Raw genomic sequence first — 8,174 nt, 5'->3', positions numbered from 1 at the left:
GAAAGAACTGCAACTTACTAGAGAAAACGAGATCACTAATGTTTCAAATACATGTTCCTAAAATATTTTGGTCTCAAGGGGTACTCACATCTGCCTACCTTGTAAATCTATTGCCTAGTAAAAGTCTAACGCTTATTTCTCCAGCTGAGTTATTGATAAGGAATAAACCATTTTTATCACATCTTAAAGTCTTTGGTTGTTCTTGTTATGTGCACATTCCATCCTCTCAGCGTGACAAATTGGATCATAGAGCAGTCAAGTGCATTTTCTTGGGCTATTCTCCAACACAAAAGGGATATAAGTGTTATGATCACACCACTCATAAGCTTGTTATTACAAGGGAGTTTTGGTTTGATGAAAACACACCTTATTATTCCTCTTCCAGTGAGATCATTAGTCAGGGGGAGTTTTCATCATATTTATTTCCATTGCCAACTCCAGTAGTCAAGGCATATTGCCCAGACCAGTCTTACTGCAATACAGAAATGGACCTCCATACTGATCCTATTCAAGTCATAACAGAGGGTGCTGATCTGCAGATTGAACATCAAGGTGACATTAGTTCATCCCTCAGGCGTAATCCTATTCATAACCGTAGATAATCATTCAGGCTTCATGATTATGTGACGTATACAGTGAGGCATCCTGTAACCAATGCTCTAGCTTATCATTGATTGTCTTCATCTTATGAAGCCTATCTCAACACTATCACTAAAGTAACAAAACCACAAAGTTTTCATGAAGCTTGTCATCAAACTGTTTGGCAGAAGGCTATGCACGAGGAGTTTCAAGCTTTGGATGACAATCACACTTGGAGTATTGTATCACTTCCAAAGAATAAAAAGGTTGTTGGAAGTTGTTGGGTATACAAAATCAAATTCAAGTCATATGGTTCCATTGAAACACATAAAACAAGATTGGTCGCACAAGGCTTCACTCAAACATATGGCATAGACTACAAGGAAACTTTTGCACCAATTGTAAAAATGAACACCATTCGAACTCTACTCTCAGTTGCTATAAATCATGGCTGGTTTTTATCTCAAATGGACGTCAAATATGCCTTTTTCACGGTGATGTCCAAGAAGAAGTGTATATGAAGTTACCACCCGGCCATCCTCAGAGTAATGATCTAAAGTTGGTCTGCAAATTGCATAAATCTATCTATAGCTTGAAGCAATATCCTAGTGCTTGGTATGCTAAGTTGAGCATTGTACTTACTGAACTTGGGTTCACCAGAAGCAATGCTGACCACTCGTTATTTGTTTGTATCAAATCTGATGAAAAGTTGGTGGTTTTAATTTATGTTGATGATATTATTGTTACCAATAATAATCATGCAACTATGACTAATCTTAAGAGTATTCTTCATCAGCAATTTGCTATTAAGGACCTTGGAGTTCTTAAATATTTTCTTGGCATAGAAATGGCTACTTCTCACAAAGGGTTGTTTTTGAATCAACACAAATATGTACTGGATTTGTTGGGTGAAAGCTGATATGCTTGAATGCAAACCTGCAAAGACACCTCTGGATAGCAAACTTCAGCTGACTTTGGATGGGGAGTCTTTTGATCAACCTTAGCTTTATCGAAAACTGGTGGGAAAGCTTATATATCTTACAATCAAATGACCTGATCCGAGTCATTTGGTTAGTATTGTAAGTCAATTCATGCACTCACCTACTGCAACCCATATGATGATTGTCAAACGGATTCTTCGATATCTCAATGGTACTAATAGACGTGGAATCCTTATGCAAAACCATGGTCACACACAAATACTCAGTTACACTGACACGGATTGGGCAGGAAATAACCTTGATCGCAAATCTACCACGAGATATTATATCTTTGTTGGATGAAATCTAAATTCATGGAAAAGTAAAAACAATTAGTCGTTGCTCGTTCCAGTGCTGGAGATGAATATCGCATCATGGCCTCCACTACTTCTGAACTTATATGGCTGAAAGCATTGTTAGCTGATTTAGGTGTCTTTCACCCTCAACCTATGTCCCTTTGCTGCGATAATCAAGCCATAATGCATGTTGCTTCTAATCCAGTATTTCATGAATGAACCAAACACATCAAAGTTGATTGTCATTATGTTCGGGAACAAGTTCAGTCTCATATGATTGTTACTCAATATACTAGGAGTCAGGATCAACTCACATACTTATTTACCAAAGCCTTGTCCTCTGCTCGATTTCAATTGTTGTTTTACGAGCTTGGATTAATCAATTTTCGTAATCCAACTTGAGGAGGAGTATTGGCTGATAAATCTAATATGATTTGATATGATTCTTCTTACCTTTCTATCATGATTTTTCTTATCTTTATGAGTTGTTGCTTACATATTCTTAGGCTTTATCTTAGGATAAATATCAGTGACATAACTAGAATTACTCTTGTAATAAATGCAATCTATGTATATATATGTGATAGAATGTAATAAAGTGCAACATGAAATAAACGAAAATATTTCTCTTTTATTCCTTCTGATTCTTCTTTACTTCATCTCTCTTGTTTTTTTTTCATTGAATATTGCTTGTTATCTTCGTACAAATCTTGTTTACCAGGCAAAATGTTCAATATTATTTTGGAAGGGTTGTGCACATTTTGGGGGAGACAGCTACTGGTCATTATTTTTCGGCCGTCTCCGTTTTTGGTTTATTTTTCAGCCAAGCGGTAATTCAATTGTCACTTAATGAATTATCTGTTAACAACTAAGCATTCTTTTTTTTTGTTTTTTTTTTTTAACTATGAGTGGAAATTAATTTACATGCATTTCAACTAATCTTCTAAAATTCTAAAATTAATAATTATATAAACCTCTAATAACTTTAAAATTTATAATACACAAACTAATAATATCTAAGAAGCAAACCAACTAAGTATTCTTCTTCAATACTTTGGTGTCCAACACTCCCACGTTAATAACTGGGAAGGATGTCTCGCATGGCTCTCCTGGACGGGCGGCCTGCGGCATCTTTTGCTGCGGTAATTCAATTGCTAATTTTTCTAATTTTCTTTCATCATATGTTCAGCTCGTAGAATTAATTATTCGTGCTTCAAATTGTGTTCCATTATGTAAAAGCTTTACTTCTTCCATCTATATTTTCATGCTCCATACTTTTTGGCGGTAAGTTGCATGAATTGGCCATTATTTTCTCGCTATGGAGCTTCAGGTCGTACCCAATCACCAAGAGCTGAAATGATCGCCAATCTATTCAAGCCTGTGTCTAAAGAAATAATAAAAATTAACATTAACATAAAAAGATAGGAAGAAAGGGTTGGTTCTAATTTTGCCTGAACTTACCTGCAGGTACTGTCATTGACAACAAAATTTGTCATCCAAGAAATAATGACTTCTACATTTGTGCTCATGCTGGGATGATTGTGAGTTGCAAAATGTTGTTTTTATTCTTCCTGTTCAATCTGTTGAGCGAAATGATTGAATATTGTCACCTCCATTAAACCAGCTGTGTGGTGTACTGGTGTTCATTCCTCTCCGTAGGTATATAAATATATTTGCTTGGTTCTGCTCTCATGAAGAAAGTGGTCTTGCTAGATGCTAATGAATTTGGTTTGTTTAATGAAGGGGAGCAGCTCGGCCTACGTATTCCTGCAGATGATGAGCTTGGTTTTTCTGCAGATGATTTGCAATAACCTGTGCATTCCTTGTCATATGTGAAGTAAGATTTCATGGAAATAGGACATAATTAGCAAATCAATTCTGTAACAGTTCTTTATTGCAAGGATTTTTTCGTTTATCTTGTGCTGTAATCACTGGTTAGAACTGGAAATCAGCTACTCTCCAATTACATTCGCTCATGAAAGCAGTTCAATGCTCACAGTAATTTGGTCAGGCTATTATTTTTCAAACAAGAGTAAAAGTAATTTCTCCCTGCAAGTTTAGAGTGAAACTGGAAATCATTAATTACTTGCGTTTTGTTCCAGCAATCCAGTTATCTTCGTCCTCACATTATTATTATTCATTATTAATTATATCTATAGATAGTACAGAATCTTTTGAATTGTAACAGAGAGATACAATGAGATAAGAAGAGATAAGTTCAACTCCGAATAGAGATGAACATGATATTATCTGGTACTAACAGAACTGACAGAAAGTTTATCGCTAACAGTGCCCACATGGCAGCGACCCAGATCGACGATTTTATCAAGTTCGATGGAACGACATGCATATATTCGAGTCGTGGTGGGACATCCATTACTGTACATCAACTGCAAATGAGTTTGAAATATTTATTTAGATTTAAAAAATTTACTCGGATTTTTTGTTTTATTTTTTCTATTTTAAAATTGATATTTTTATAGTTTTATTGTTAGTTTTCAAATTTGTAGATATCATACTTTACAGCTAAGATTTTCTTAAAAGTGGAGTGGTAATGTGCTTCTGACTCCTTAAATCATCCACTTTTATAGCCACATATGTGTCGGTGGTTATTTTTATCTTCGAGGAGGACAGCACTCCAATACTTGTCATTGGCATCGGTTTGGAGTATGCGCTGGCATGTGGATAGAATAACTAAAGCAAGCAGGTTTTGTGTAGATGAGCCGTGGTGGTTTTTTTTTTATCTACCTTTTATACAATTTTTATTTTACCATTCTTTTTTGGTGGTTTCCCATATTATTTTTCTGTCCATATATTAGCTTTTTTTTCCAATTAAATCTTTCCAAATCATATTTTCTACAAAAAAAAATTAAAACATGCTACATCATAAAATTACAAATATTTTTTTAATTTCACACCCCTTTTATTTTTCTTAATCTTTCAAATTTGATCATCATTATTTTTATTACTATTTATTTTACTTGAAATCATTATATATATATATATATATAATTCATCCCTTGTAGATTTTTTTTCCTATCAAATATGATCATCATTTTTTTATTATTATCTCTTGGAGGTCTTTTTTCTATCAAATTTGATCATTGTTTTTTTTATTATTTTTTTTCTTTCCTTTCAAGTAATATATTTTTTTTTATAAGGTTATCTCAATCTTATATCTATAGACTCGAGCCCATCCAGATTAACATACTAAATATGTATGCAACTTGATCGTAACACTAGGATAACCTCGTTGAAAGAAAATTGAGAAAAATTATGAAACTCAATAACTAAACAATCCAATGTCAAGGGATGAAGCTTCAAAAAAAATTATTTTTTTCTAAAAAACAATGAAAAAAATTTGAATAAAAAAAAGTTAACCCGCTAACCTTGTGATCATGGGCATATGATTGAGATAAACTTATAAAAAAGAAAACGGGAAGAAATCTATAAAAACTAGTTCTCAATCAATCAAATGTTGAAGGATAAAATTGAAATAAAAATTTAATTTTAAAGAAATCAAATGTTGAAGGATCTTATCTAATAACAAGAAAAAATTAAATAAGAATGCTATAACCCAATAAAAAGTAAAATAAAAAAATTCAAAGCTCAATTTCTAGCAAACAAAATATTGAAGGACAAAGTTAAAGAAAAAAATATAATCTAAAAAAGGTCAAAAATACCCAACTCGGGTCCATCTGGGTTAGCATGCAAAATCAACGACTTAGTTGTGATACTAAGATATCATCGTCGAAAGAAATTGAATAAAATTATGAAGTTTAATTATCAAACAACTCAATATTGAAGGGCGAGATAATCTATATCATTCATAAAAGAAGTAAGAAATTTAAAAGAAAGTAAATAAAAAAAACATAACAATGCACAATCTTCAATTAAATAAATGTTAAATGATAAAACTGAAAAAACTTGTGCTTAAAAAAGGAGGAAAAAAACAAATAAACTCGGGCAAGTCTTCTAAACCTGGGTTAGTCTCTCAAATTCACAATCCATGAAATCTTAGACCTTGGCTTAATCAAGAAACTCAATTCCCAACCAATTTAATGTTGAAGGATGAAATCAGAAAAAAAAAATTTAAAAATTTTCAAGGTAAAAAAAATAATAATCAAAAGAATGAGGATTTAATTTGATAAGAAAAAAACAGATGATGAAATTGCAAAAAGAAATAATAAATTTAAAAAATTATCTAAAATAAAATTAATAGCAATAAAAAAAATAGGAACCAAATATGATTTATAAAAAATTAAAAGATGATGAAATTAAAAAATATATATAATTTTATAAATTATTTCATATAAAAACAAACAAGAATCAAAGAAAATAGACCACATCTAAAAGGAAAACAAATTAAATGGTTATTTTGATATTTTGAAGGGTGTCATAAGTGGAAATCAATGAGAGAGAGAAAAGGTCATCAACGCCTAATTGAAGGCCTTTTTAGCTATACATGTTGTATCATGGTAAGGTCACCGAAATAATTCAAACACCACTACAGAAAACAACATTTGATTATCAGACAAAATTACACTTGCCGACAAAAATACACAAGGTGAGCTCATATGCCTGATCTTTTTTGTTAATGATATTTATATTTATTAAATTATCAAACAACTCCTAAGTGAACTTAATTATAACAACAATATAAAAAAAATCATAATAAAAAGATGAAAACACTCTTGAATGATAACTTTATTTTATTTTATTTTTAAGGATAATTAAGTTGTTTTACTATGTTTAAAAAATTTTAAAGATAAAAAGGCTCAATTACACAAGTTTAATATTTTTTATCTTTGAAGAGTAATTAAGTAATTCTATTATGCCAAAAAAAAAAATTGATTTGTCCAAATACATTTGGAAATAACAATGAATCTTGTAAAAATCATCGTATTGCCTTAAATAACAAGGTTTTTTATTTTTAAAAAAATAATCATTTCATCATACCAATCCAAAATAAATTGTCTTGGTACACTGTTAATGGTCTATACCTTTTAGTTTTTTATTTTATTTTAATGTTAATGGAAGAACATAAGTGATTAAGAACTCTCCTGTTAATTCAAATTGAGATTTATATTTTTGAGATAAATGGATTATTTTTTTTATAATTGGTTGTATTATGAAAAAAAAAATTGAATATCCTTTCGGGATTTGGTCATATAATAAAAAAATAAGGTAGTACATAACATTTTTGGGTTATTAACATTTTTCTAAATAACACTTTTACACATTTTTATGGTGTTTGATGTATATTGAAATTATTATTTTTATGATATTTTATTTTTATAATATAATTTATATAATCTAATATGTATGATTATTGTGCAATATAGCATTAATACAACGTACTTTGTAGCACTATTATGTGGATTTAAGACTTTTTAATGATAAATTACATGCAATAATAACATTTTTTTCTCGAAAACTTTTTTGTCTTTCATTGAAAAGGGAATTCTATTGACCATATTTACAAAGTAAAAAAAAAAAAACGAAAGAAAGAAAGAAAAACATGATTTACTATACTTTATGTTCAAGTGATTATTAATTCGTAATTATTGAAAAATATTTTTTATAAAATAAATGTTGTTAACAACGTACCTCTTTATCAAAACTATTCATAATAATCAAATTTATGGTACAATTAGTTAAATGACGAAATGATAAGATAAAACTTTTATTATGGCTTTATAAGTAAATAAACTCGAAACAATTTGTATTGTTATGAATTAAATAATATTATTATCTTCTTTTTTTCAAGAAACTAGTGCTTATTCAATTCCAATTGAACTGCGTCTTTACTAGTAGCTAGACAATGAGGGAGTCATTAGTTAAAAATTTTCGCAACAAATAAATGTACAGTTCATAACTTTAAGGCATTAGCCATCAAGAAACATTAAAAATGCTGATATATACCATCGCCTTAGGGCGGTGGGGCTGGGGCTGAATATTGGCAGGGAGCCTAAACATTGGCTTCGCCGGTAGGGAATCGGGAGCATGGAGCTTTCGCAAAGGACAGGAGATCAAAGTTACATCCATATCCGGTTTTGGTAATTATATGTGGCATTCTTCTCTTGTTTGATCAGCACTTGAATGGCCTTTCATTGAGATTGATTATACGCTTCAGCATATCATTCTTCGACTCCATTTCCTCCCTAGTTCTGTATCTCTTTCGCTTTCTAGTTTCTAATGACCATCGGTATTCCTTCCTATCCGAGTCTTGTCTTTATATCGTGTTCTCCTAACCCTTTCTTGAGTGTTCTTTCTTTCTTTTACTTATGGTTGTAAATAAAGAAGGCCCTTGCCTGAT

General features: G+C 31.1%; 1 long non-coding RNA gene across 1 annotated transcript; it reads left to right on the top strand.

The window, feature by feature from the left end:
• The first annotated feature begins 2,916 nt into the window (after positions 1 to 2,916).
• LOC133697357 (uncharacterized) lies at positions 2,917 to 3,855 on the top strand. Its single transcript, XR_009842853.1, has 3 exons — positions 2,917 to 2,997; positions 3,323 to 3,514; positions 3,599 to 3,855. It is a non-coding gene; the product is annotated as an uncharacterized LOC133697357 (long non-coding RNA).
• The last annotated feature ends 4,319 nt before the right edge of the window (positions 3,856 to 8,174 follow it).

This window comes from Populus nigra, chromosome 1, assembly GCF_951802175.1.
Source record: "Populus nigra chromosome 1, ddPopNigr1.1, whole genome shotgun sequence".
NCBI lineage: Eukaryota > Viridiplantae > Streptophyta > Magnoliopsida > Malpighiales > Salicaceae > Populus > Populus nigra.
The sequence above is the reverse complement of the archived record's forward strand: the minus strand, read 5'-3'. Positions and strand labels throughout refer to the sequence as shown.